The sequence below is a fragment of the Trachemys scripta genome, chromosome 3 (assembly GCF_013100865.1).
Source record: "Trachemys scripta elegans isolate TJP31775 chromosome 3, CAS_Tse_1.0, whole genome shotgun sequence".
NCBI lineage: Eukaryota > Metazoa > Chordata > Testudines > Emydidae > Trachemys > Trachemys scripta.
Genome location: NC_048300.1, coordinates 158,173,364 through 158,186,728, shown reverse-complemented (window position 1 = coordinate 158,186,728; position 13,365 = coordinate 158,173,364). Strand labels below are relative to the sequence as shown.

General features: G+C 40.3%; 1 long non-coding RNA gene across 1 annotated transcript; it reads left to right on the top strand.

Moving 5' to 3' along the window:
* Positions 1 to 5,397: 5,397 nt before the first annotated feature.
* LOC117875215 lies at positions 5,398 to 13,059 on the top strand. Its single transcript, XR_004645216.1, has 4 exons — positions 5,398 to 5,437; positions 7,395 to 7,502; positions 9,969 to 10,044; positions 11,659 to 13,059. It is a non-coding gene; the product is annotated as an uncharacterized LOC117875215 (long non-coding RNA).
* Positions 13,060 to 13,365: the final 306 nt, after the last annotated feature.

Below are 13,365 nucleotides of genomic sequence, written 5' to 3'. Positions count from 1 at the left end.
TGTTCTCAGTGGTGGCAGATGACAGAACAAGGAGCAATGGTCTCAAGTTGCAGTGGGGGAGGTCCAGGTTGGATATCAGGAAAAACTATTTCACTAGGAGGGTGGTGAAACACTGGAATGCGTTACCTAGGGAGGTGGTAGAGTCTCCTTCCTTGGAGGTTTTTAAGGCCCGGCTTGACAAAGCCCTGGCTGGGATGATTTAGCTGGGAATTGGTCCTGCTTTGAGCAGGGGGTTGGACTAGATGACCTCTTGAGGTCCCTTCCAACTCTGATATTCTATGATTCTATGATTCTATTCTAAGTTTACGAAAGAGAAATAAATATGCACATATACATGTCCAAATCATTGCAATTTATTTATGTTGGGATTTTTTGCAGACTCCGTAATAAAAATAATGTACACTTGTCTCTATTCTTCACTGGACCTAAACAGAATAGAAACACAAAGAAGGTGCTTTGAACGTTCTTGTCTTTTTTGTTGTTGTTTATTTTGCTTTTTTGGTTGCTTTTTTCAAGACTTGCTTGCTACTAAGTCTGCTGCTGTGCAAAGTGATGTTCCCAAACATACAAATATCACTTTTCACAGTAGACAACTTACTCAGCCCTGGCAAACCCAGAGACAAATTAAGCCCTGGATGGGGAGGTGGGTAGGGAGGTAGTGAGGGCCGGGGGGAATAGATGGGGGTGAGCCCAGGGCCAGAGCCTGCTGTCCGCCACCCGTGGGAAAGTGGGGAACTCGCTAGCAGCCTGCTTCTCCAGCATTTGTCTCTCCAGAAGGGGGCAGGACCCAACCCCTGCTGGCAGCCTTGGAGGAGGGGCCACTGTACTCCCCCTCCCCCCATCACTGCCCAGGAGGCTCTGGCTGCAAGAAAAGCCCCTAGCGGCCACAGTGGCCCTATTTGAGAAACACTGTTCAAGATACACGGCATTCAGCAATAAGAAAAAAAAAAAACCACACACACCGGAATCGTTGTTTAAAACACAATATAGTTAAATTATTTTCACCTTAGGAGGACAGTTAAATAGGATTCTACATCCTAGAAGTTAGAGATGGTCCAGTTCTGGACCCTGGAACTGGTATTCTGGGTTGGGCTTCTCTGCTGAAAGCAGATCTAATCTGGGCTTTTCAGACAGTTCACATTTTCATTTCAAAACCACTTTATAACAGGTATTATGCAGCTCTTCCATTGTATCTAATTAGTACATATTCTTAGCAGGATAAGCTCTAGATGGCCATCAATAAAACATTCCAACAACTGTATTTCATTTACCCAACTCTCTCTTTACTGCAATCATTTATTACTGATACAGCATAATTTATGACTGATATCTTACACTGGACCGTCATTTTAATTCAACATCTTGTAACTTCACAATTGCTGACATTCACAAGGGTTCCCTACACCATATCTGACTTTATGGGCTTAAGACAGTTTACTCTGAGGATCTGTCCCCATATTTTTAAGTGTCACTGTCCAGGATGTGGAGGGACTTGGTTATACTGAACCCCAATTCAATTCCAACCATATCATGCTCTGGCCAATCTACAGTCTTCCTAGAAGCATGGATCAGGGCATTTACACCAGGCAGGGTTCCTTACACTTTCCTCTCAATCATAGATAACCAAGAGATAGCTACAAAAGTTACTTTTTAGCCAAGTAGTTCAGTCACACAGGGATGCTGTTTAGTTTATTATTTAGACTCAAGTCTTTAGGGGACCCTGATGACAGGACAAACACTGCGAGCTACAGAAGATACTCTCCTCAGAGACAGTACCCTTCGAATAGTAAAAGCAAGAAAAGTTCAGCATTTTGTACACCAGGGGGCAATGTATTCTTTAAAATGGCCAACCGAGTTGCATTTTATATGAAAATCTTGTGTTTTGTCTGGAAAAGCTGGCTAACTTTTCAGAGAACAGTATGTGCTAAGGTAACTTTGGAAACATTGCTGCTTGTTCTTAAATCCAGATCAACCCACTGATCTACTGTAATAGTTACTTAAAGAAGTCAAAGCATTTACTAGAACAGTGCAAGTAACAGCGTGAACACACACGGGAAGGATTGCACTTTCTCCAAACCCCTCCTCTATTCCCCCCCCCCCCCCCCCCCCCCCCCGCTGAACCAAGACAATCATCATCATATCAATAGAAGACAAGATCTTAACAATAAGTTCCACCTCCTGGTTGAAATGCTGCCTGCACTGATCATTACTCATTACTATATGATGGGAAATGAGGCCAAACCAGAACACCTGATCCATACAGCCTCTACCTTTGGGAAGATCTAGTTTTAGATCTGAACTTCTCAGCACAAGTCCATTTCAGTAGGAGGGATCCTAATATCCCATCAAGCTCTGGAGATCCCGCTCTTAATCTGGATCCATCTCTAGATAGAATATAAAATTCTAGTTGGTTAACTTGCGAACTCTGACTTGTATGGTCACTTATATTGTAGGTTTTTTCAAATGACAATCACAGTCTGGCTAAAACAAATCTCCAGACATAGGAATGGACTAAAACAGAAGCATGTGGAAGTCTCCAGGCCTCCAGCCACACATGTGGAACTTATATCTCTATAAGCATTTCTTAGCCCTTCCTCCACCAGTGGCAGTACAGCTGAACCATACTGACATTGACAATACAGAACCAGTTACTTGTCTGTCATCCCTTCACTTACTAGAAAGCTACAGATGGAAGCCTAGTGCTGAAAGCCAATTTAGTAATGTATGTAGGGTGACCAAGTGTGAAAAATCGGGACAGAGGAGGGGGGGGGTAATAGGAGCCTATATAAGAAAAAGCCCCAAATATCGGGACGGTCCCTATAAAATTGGGACATCTTGACACCCTAAATGTATGTAGTACACTGCCACATTAGTTAGGCCTATTTCTCACAGAACTCTTACTTTATCTCCAAGTAATGCCTCAGTTTCTCTTAGCCTCAATCATCTTTAGCTTGGTAAGCATGACCACAAGAATCACTTCAATGCCAATTGGCAGAGGTTTCACTCTTCTAGAACACCAACTCTTATCAGGCTTGCCAAACTCTACATGTAGCAGGCAGCTTTCACAATCTTTATCTATAAAGAATGTCATGTAAGTTCTTAAATGAAAGCCAGGATCTCGCAGATCATTAATATCACTGTGAAATATACATATTGACATTATTTAAGGAGTTAAATGTATATATACACACTGGAATATATGTTTTAAAGTCAGAATCAAAGCACTATTGACAAACAGATTTTTGCCAGACAAAGGATGTATATTCACCTGTCTGCCTCAGTTCAAATGTAAATTAAGCATTGCAAGCCAACACAACGGAAGCCGTGTTTGTATACAAAGTCAACACGAGTACATGAAGACTTCATGGAGTCAGCACACCAGGAAATAAACAACAGGGTCATCCTGACTCTGGAGACAAAACAATGAATTTGGGGGGATATAAGGAAAAGGCAAAAGGACATCTCTTGATCCTTCACTGAGGAAGTAAAAAGGATAGCACTTTCTGCACTCATGAAAGAGGGTTGTTGGCTGGAGATGTTGGAAGATTGCATTAGGTGAGATTAACAGGCTAAAATCCTTGTATAAAATAGTTTAAGTTTACACTCTAGGAAGCATGTTGTACTTTGTTCCCATTGTTATCCTTCTTACTCTCTCTTAAATCTCAGCCTTTGATAACAAACTTATGATTGTTTTCACTATAAATATATCTCAGTGCTGTGCTGTTATATAGGAGTTGATCCTCAGCTGAATCAAACAAGCAAGTGTGTACACTATCCCTTTTGTGATAGCACACCTAGTAATTTCTGCACGCATCCAGTGGTTAAGGGCTGGACACTGCCAGGAGAGCTCCAAGGACTTGGGGGTTGGTGTGTGCCCATCGCTAATGTGCATAGAGAAAATGAGGTCTGCAGAGGACTGGAAGGCAATGCTTGTGTTGCCACAGGCTGTTGGTTTCAGGGAGCTGAGCCACAGCAGGCACAAACAAGACTACTTCATGCTAAGGGCGGGTAGTGGTAAGACTGGAAGGCATCAATGAGTTCATTCCAGATCCCAATGCACATCTGTCCGTATCAAATGACATCTGTATGACAGCTGAAGACTAGAATAATAGGGTTGCTGCAGGTCAGAAATTAGGTATAAACTGATAATTATATTTATTTTTAATGGGGAAAGCTTACAGAGTGCCTTTACACTGGCAGCTTAAATAAGGATACTTACCACTAGTTAAAAATTCCTCCAACTTCAAGAGACTTCCTTTGTTTTTGTTTTTTTCTGCCACTTTTCCACATATCAGCAAACAGATCTTCTGCTTCAAGTTCTTTTGCCCCAATAACTTAATATTAAATCTTGAAAAAAAATTGCGCTTATGAACCCAGCTCCAGTGAATACTGTTCTCCTATTTTACTACTATGGTAGCTAATGTGATAATCATTTAGTTGAGCCATAAACTAAGAGCTTTGGACTTCTTTGTAAAAAATAAATGCACTAAACAGCAGAAAAATGCATTTTAATACAACACCCTTATATGTCAGGACAGTGGAAACATCATCTCTAAGCCAGTGTACACATATATTCACCATATGGATGGGAGGTTAGGATTGCCCTGAACACTTAGAAATATTTTCCAATAAATTCCCTGTTGTACCATAGTTCATTTTATTTGAAAACTAAATATAAATTTTATTGTGCCTTTCCCTCTGTGCAGCAATTAATTAAAATATTTGACCCAATTTTGCCTTCAGTTATGCAATCAACAACTCCCACTGAAATCAGGTGGAGTTAGCTCTTTTGATGGCAGAGCTAGCCCTACGTTCATAGATTTTATTATAAATGTACTAAATATGCATTTTAATGTTTGCATATTTTGCTTTGTGTTGTTTCCCGTAGAGGGAAAATAACCCCTCATTTTCAAGTTTCAAAATAGTTATTAAAATATGCATTGCATGTCCTCTAGCGACACCATCAGAGGACCCAACCACATCAGCCACACCATCGAGGGCTCATTCACCTGCACGTTTACTAATATTATATATGCCATCATGTGCCAGCAATGCCCCTCTGTCATGTACATTGGCCAAACCAGACAGTCCCTACGTAAAAGAAGAAATGGACACAAATAGGACATCAGGAATCATAACATTCAAAAACCAGTAGGTGAACCCTTCAACCTCCCTGGACATTCTATAACAGATTTAAAAGTAACTATTCTTGAACAAAAAAACTTCAGAAACAGACTTCAAAGAGAAACAGCAGAACTAAAATTCATTTGCAAATTTAACACTGTTAATTTGGGCTTGAATAGGGACCGGGAGTGGCTGGCTCATTGCAAAAGCAGCTTTGCCTGTCCTGGAATTGACACCTCCTCATCTATTATTGGGAATGGACTACTCCACCCTGATCAAATTGGCCCGGTCAACATGGTTCTCCACTTGTGAGGTAACTCCCTTCTCTTCATGTGTCATTATATAATGCCTGCGTCTGTAACATTCACTCCATGCATCTGAAGAAGTGAGGTATTTTACCCACGAAAGCTTATGCCCAAATAAATCTGTTAGGCTTTAAGGTGCCACTGGACTCCTCATTGTTTTTGTGGATACCGACTAACACAGCTATTGTCTCTAAAGAGTCTATTGTCCTTAAAAAAAATTTCTGGCTCCTATCTCTATACTTTAGTGTAATAGTACCTCTTGAGAAGAAAACATGCAGAGTTTAAGTGAAGGATGTTAAGGAATTAATAATGAATCCAATATAACACTGCCTTGCCTGTGGTTGTTTATGTTTGTGCAAAGAAGATGTAAAATGCAGTGGCATGGTGGAGTGGAAAATTCTGATTTGGTAATATTTGACACTAACTTTGCAGAGGTGTGAGAGACTGCTCGGGGTGAAAGGCAATGTAGAAGTATACCCCACATTGTGTCAGCTGTGCCTTCTAGACAAGCAATTGGTGCTGCCATGTCTTTTATACTATATTATCCAAAAAAGGGCTGCTGTCTGTAGTTACATGAATTCAGCTGCACCATAAAAATCATGGTTAGATGCTACTATGTTTGGGGACACAACATTGTCAATCTTCTCTCAGCCTGGATATTCAGTGTATTTTTAAAATAATCACTTATGAGGATAATAGGTATTTGGTATTGCAACTCTAACCAATTTCTAGTATTAAAAAAGCAGGTCACAACTATTTCAGTTGTAACAGAGTAATGTAAGGTATATTATTTAAGGCATAACATACAAAATATTAATCTCAAAGAAACACCCTGGACTTCCAGTGATGCTATAAATTGAGATACAAATTGAAGAAATTGATAGTTTTGTAAAGTCTATGGATTTTTCTATGATGTGCAGAATATTCACTTACAGAGATACCTTTTCCTAACCTAATTCACTCATTACCATAGTCAAACATACTAGCAAGAGAGCCCATAAACAGAAAAAAGTAACTGAACAACAACAAAAAAGACAATATATGTTTGCAACTTGTAGAAGTTTTCACCCACATCAGATCAGTCATCAAATAACCACAAAAGAAAAATGTCTCAACATAAAGTTAAGTGAAGAAGTGTACTAAATTTACTTGTATGGATGATGTAATAGCAGTTGACTGCATGTCTATCACTTGAATTCAGTCATCTCTCACCATTCTGTTCAGTCCATAATGTAACATTACCTTACTTTTGATCTAACTCAATAAAATTCCATCTTCTACTTCACTGCAACTTACAATAAAACAATCATATGCAATGCACTTTTCTTTAACATATATATCTAACTCTTATATAGCAATGTCAGTATCTCAGTAGATCTAGTCCACCTTCCAAAAGGTTCAGCTTCTGCTATAACTAGATAATACAGTTCAGCTTGTTGTCAGAAATATCCCTGTCACTAGTTAAGATCAGAAGTGGAGGATGTCTGACTAGTTAGGTATCAGAAGTGGAAAGTATCTAGACTATTTATTCATTAAACACATTGGCAGGTGGTGTTCACAACATGGCATTTACCTAGAATAGCTCAACATTCACATCACTGTTATTTACCAAAGCTTATTAGGATCAGATTCATTTTGTACAAAATGAGCATCTAAAGAGAGGGTGTTTTTTTTTTCATTTTAAATCATAGAATTGCGTTGTTTACCACTCTGCATCGTGGCAAAATGATGTAACCAGTGCTAATATTGGCACATGAAACCTGATGATTTGCTGTACAAAAAAACCCAACATTTCCTAATTCAAAAAAATACCACAGTGTGATATAGTATTTATTTCAGAAATCACATGTTCAGCCATGATGAAGTCAAATATGTAACATTGGGGGTGGAGGGGAATTCAAATGTGCATTTTTAGAAAAGGATTTGTGGTCTATAATGTTCCTAATAATGATTTCTTGTTTATAGATTATGACTATTCTGACTGCTCTTATACTAGGAGCATTGAAGGTAAACTCCAGATCCTTCCCTACAAAGTTATCTGTAAACAATGGCTTTCCTTTCAGCTATCATGTGGTAAGACCAACAGAATGATTACTACTCTTCTATAAAGGGAATAAGGAAAGCTGACCTTTGCGAATGGCTGTGTGAGACAAAGTTAAATAGCATTGACTGCAGTTTGTTGCACTCTGACCTTCTAGGTTGGTATCAATCATGGCAGTAGACAAAGTCTAAAACATATCTAAAATGCAGTAAGATTTCTAGTTAATTAAATCCAGCACAGTCCACAGGAATCTTTCCTCCCTGTCACCCCCACTCTACTTACAACATTCTAAATTCCCCATCACCTGCAGAAGAGTTCAAAGTGGTTCCTTTAAATATGGTACATTATGTGAGTGCACAAAAGAAGTCATTCATGAAGTGAGACTTTGGCCCAAAGGTATCAATGGGAGTTAGGCACCTAAATATCTTTGAAGACCTGAGCCTCAATCTCCCCTTCAATTTCCTGGCTGCAGCCCAATGCAAACTATAGTCCACTCCCCTCTAAATTCAGTGGTTGCCATTAATACATCAGCATTGGCAAACACAATTGTAGCTAAAATAAAACATTTTTCCTCTATACGTAAAATATGACATATGTATATCTGCGGTAACTGGGTGGTATCTTTTCAGCAAAGGTTGACTTTTTAACTAGTCAACAACATAAAAGGAAGTGGCAAAAGGAGCTGATATGGTGGAGACAAACACTTGTCCACATAAATATTTCATTTAGTCTTCACATCCAAGTGAAAAGAAATGTTCTGATTTTTTGGCACAATAGAAATGATTATTGCTTCTTAAAAGCTGCCTTTGACAGAAAAATATATGACAAGTTTGGAAAATGTTAGTTTCATGTACAGATGCCTTGAGAAAGTCTTAAACTGACTTAATTTGATTGGAGAGATTACATATGAGCCTATATGTACCCTAAACCTTCTTTGGGACCATTCTTATGGGAACATGGTCTTGTGTTTGGTCAAATAGCTTTGCTGTCTACTGGACACAAATTTCTTTTCCAACATTTTGAGCCAAGATTTTCAAAAACTGGAATCTAAGGCTAGGTTCCTATAGCCATATTTTCACATCAAAATAAGGGCCTGGTTTTTAGAAGTGCTGAGCAGCAGTCAGCAGATCCCATTTAAAAAAAAAAAAACTGGTACTGCCGAGTGCCAAAATACGATTCTCGGAGCCCAGCTTGAGATTCCAATTTTTCAAAATCTGAGCTCCGATTACTTCAGACAAAACAATTGCAGGTTGGACTCCAGCTTACAAACAAAATGAAATCATGAACCCAAAGTCTATATATTAAAGATAAAATATCATATTACAACTTAATTTGTATTATTTGAGTCAGAGAGCAACATCACATGTAGTTTTGTTTTGTGTGTGGAAAATGTGCATTTGTTAAGGCCCCTCTAAACGTGTGATATATTTCAGTTTGTTTTCAAATAAAAAGAGGAAGAGCCTGCAAAAGCCTAGTTCATTTTGTTAAACACTACCAATAAAATGATAAAACAATGAAAATCTACAGTTATTATTTTGAGTATATATGACGTGCCTGATCCTGAGAACACTCTCCCACGAGGCAGTAGTGCAGAGGTGGGCAAACTATGGTCCACGGCCACATCCGGCCTGCAAGACTGTCCTGCCTGGCCCCCAAGATCCTGGCCGGGGAGGCTAGTCCCCGGCCCCTCCCCTGCTGTCCCCACTCCCCCGCAGCCTCAGCTTGGTCGCTCCGCCGCCGGCGCAATGCTCTGGGCGGCGGGGCTGTGAGATCCTGGGGCAGCACAGCCGCAGAGCCGGGGCCTGCCCCAGTGCTCTGTGCTGCATGGTGGCGGCGGCGTGGCCCGGCTCCAGCCGGGCGGCATGGCTGTAGCACTGCTAGACACCGGTGCTCTAGGCAGCGCGGTAAGGGGGCAGGGAGAAGGGGGGGTTGGAGAGAGGGCAGGGGAGTTCGGGGTGGTGGTCGGGGGCAGAGGTGTGGATAGGGATCAGGGTGGTCGGGAGTGAAATAGGGGTTGAATGGGGGCACGGGTCCGGGGGGGGGGCAGTCCGGGGCAGGGGTTCCAGGGGCAGTCAGGGGACAGGGAGAAGGAGTGGTTGGATGGGGCACGGATCCCGGGGGGGGGCCGTCAGGAAAGGAGGGGTTGGATGGGGTGGCAGGAGTCCAGGGGCGGTCAAGGGACGGAGAGCAGGGGTGTGTGGATGGGGCAGGGGACCCAGAGTGGCCGTCAGGGAACGGGTGGGTTGGATGGGGCAGGAGTCCGGGGGGGGGGGCAGATAGGAGGTGGGGGCCAGGCTATGACCTCCTCCCCTAACTGGCCCTCCATACAATTTATGAAACCCAATGCGGCCCTCAGGCCAAAAAGTTTGCCCGCCCCTGCAGTAGCGTTTATCTCCTGGAGTAGTTGCAAAAAAGTCAATAGGACCACGCAAAGCAGAAAGCACCTTGCCCATAACAAGTGTCTTGTTTGGATTTTTCCCCCCGTACCAAATCTTCAGAAAGTGACTTGAGCCCAGATCCTCGGAGATATTTCAGCTCTAGGCTACCTCTGAAGTCTTCATGGGGCCCACCGAGGTAAGTGCAATGTAAGTCAATCAGACACACGTACATACTCTTCAAATATCATCTAAGGTCTGGCTATCTGCCCATTTCTTTTTTTCTGTGGTAGAGAGAGGCTCAGAAAGCTTCATTAGAAGGCAAAAAGAGGAACAAAGCAAATTTACCATATGGCTCTTCATTGTATAACATTTGTGATCTATCATAGCAAGTGATACATATCAGTACTACTACTTCATTTGGTAAAAAATAAGTGGCAAAGCCTTCAGTTTCTCCTCTTTTCACACCTTCCCAAGAATCACAGTTACAACAGTGTTAAGTTTCCATTCTGTGAGCAGCCACCTAGTTTCAAGTTTCATTTTGAATAAAAAATCTCACCCAGGTTAATGGAAAGGCTTGGATGATCTTTGCTAAAGTTCTCAGAAAATTAGCCCTAGTTTTGAACAGACCAAGATTGAGTTATGGATTCAAACTGAAGCCAGGTGAATCTCTGCAGTTTCCACTACGTTTCACTTTCTGAAATTTAAAGCAGATGGATTGTTGTGAAATCACCTGCATTAGAACAAAAGAAAACATTCACACAAATTCCCATGAACGGAAACTATCCAGTTTCAAAGAGATCTAGTCATAAACCCTACTACTTTATTAACACTAACCTTGGCTCATTGGGAGTTAAGTATACTCAACATGTCAGAGGATAAAACACAGTACTATGTGCTATTTTGGTTGTAATTACCAAATATTACACCAAACATGAAACATTGCCCTTGATCCATTTTAAAATAATTTGAACTAAACAAACTAACTAAACATCTGAATAATATTTTACATCCACTTTGGACTTAGAACCACATAACAAAATAAACAAACCAAAGCCAGAGTCAACTGAGCTGCCTAAGTGCAGACAAGTCACACTCCATCATAAGGGAAAGAGAGAAAATACCACTAAGAATAATAAAAACAAAGCTACTTATACTTGATAGTAAGACATTTATGTTGCATTTTACTTTCTATACCCAATCACAGCATAACATTATATTTGTATCAAAAGTCCTAATCTCTCTTTAAACTTGTTTGAAATATTTCTTTAGTCTTTTAAAAGGAGTGTAAAAGTGGATCCATTCAAGTAATTCAAGATCTACCTTGTTTACTGCCAAGATTTCTTTCCATTTTATTAAGAGGGTCCAAAAATTTAGCTAGGCAAAATAATTGTGTTAGGCAGGAATTAGTGGTCCCTTTGAATAAAATACGTTTCTTGGCAATGAGAAAGGAAACCAATGGAAGATGAGAGAAACAGGTGAAGTACCTCCTTATAGAAATAGGAATGCATGAATGTTGACATCAGAATCTTTATATCCAGAACACATAACATAAAACTGGATTAACTCCTTGTGTGTTGCCCAATGTATCTGATAGTTGGAACCCCACCAGGAACAAGGAAGTCTCAGATAAGGAATCTCAAAAGAGCAAGTTAAATAATTAATCTAAAGCATTTAGTCCACCTTTCCACATAACTTATGAAAACTTTTCCATGAATCAGAGTTCATTAAAAGTTTACTAAAATTGGAACAAAATCTGTCAGTTTTATTACTTTAATCATTTCCCTTTTATCCTGAAAAACATCTTGACAAGAATGCTGAGAAAGCTGGAGCATCTACAAAAGTTGGAAACAGGAATCTGAACAATGTCAGACTTGTTAAAAGTTATTGTCCATTAGGGAAAATCCCAAATTGAACTCAAAGCTCAAGTACAACAAGTATACAATGTCTGGACTGAAAATCAGCACATAGATGGGACAACATCAGAGGTTGAGAACTTCCAGAAACAGTGGCCAAAAAAAAAAAAAAATCCCTACACCCCACATAGTTTCATCTTCCACTCAGATGTGTACTACAATCCTTCAACCATTTGTATTATTTTGTAAACAAATCAGCAAGACAAGAAGGCAAGAGTTGCTATGAAGGGCTCACACAGTCTTCACTTGTAGTGCCATTGAGTTTAATGGGCCAGTTTGTGTGTGTAAGAGCAAAGGCTCAGGACAGCCAAAGAAGACTAAGAGGAGATAATTAGTTCTTCCGTAACATTTATGTTATGAGCTTTTCTCCCATGCCCATAGTGAAGGCAATACTAATTCACTCCTTCAGACAGCGACAGGTGGAAACTCTGGATACAAGTGTAACCCATGTGCCTAATAGGGAGATATCTCTTTAAGAGGCCCATGGATGAGGGTCAGGGAGGTAGGAGTCAGTTGTGTCTGGGTCATTGTTGCTAGGCAGATTTAGCACGCCACATCCAGAAGTTTCTGGAATTGGCTGTGGTAGTTTTGAGAATACTCCAATAGGTTTCCTGTTGCTGGGGTCAGACTCCATGAGGACAAGCGGTCAGGGCAGCTGCTTTACAAAGGGCCATGTGTCCTGTGTGAGCTGGGAGAAAGCAGGCTGTTGTCCCTAACTCTGAAGCATTTTGCAGCAGGTCAGTGATATTGTTAACCCTCTACCAGGGAAGCAAGGGGAAATCGGGAAGGAAAATAACTTCTATTTTAATTGTATGCTTTGAATGTTGTTTTGATTTTAGCCAAACTGTTCTAGTTAAACGGTCTCAACTAGTTTGATTTGCCAAGTTTTATTTAAATGTAGTAGGGGAAAGTCATTTATATTTTGCTATTCTCAGTTTTGTATTTTCTTGTAACAGGGTTTTCTTTAAATCTATACACTAAACTGAGTGGTTGGTTCATCAGTTAGCTGACTGGCTAGCAGTGATTTCAGCAGAGGAAGAGTCTGCATGTAGTCCAACAAGCAAGTGGAGTGAAGATGTTGTTTTAGACTCAGCAGACTGTATAGATTTGGTGATCAAAGACTGAGACTGAACTAAACCTAAGCTTTTGGGAACTCTCAGTTTCTTCTCACTGTGTTTTCTGTGGGGACTGAACTGTTCAGATTTTAATTAGTTTTCTATATTTGTGTATAACTGAAGATGTCTGGATTATAAAATAGCCATGTTATGCTGTAAAAAAATAATTATTTGTTTCTTTATCATAAGATTTTATAAAGTTATTTAATTAAATTCATTTCTTTAGTTCCTTCTGGGACTTGAATGTGGGGAGGCTGACCCTGTGCAATCCTGGCTGAAAATCCTTAGAGACTGAACTCTGGGTCTCCAGCTCATTTCTATGGGAGTTGGGCTTTTTTAGGCACTGAAGAAGGGCAATGAAGTGAACTCTAGTCCCCCGAAAGGTTACACAAGCATAGATCCCCACCCCACACTGAATTTTGTGCTATCACAAATCTGACTCTGCTATTAAATTGCTTTATAACAAAATTAGGATAGTTTGCAATTGCC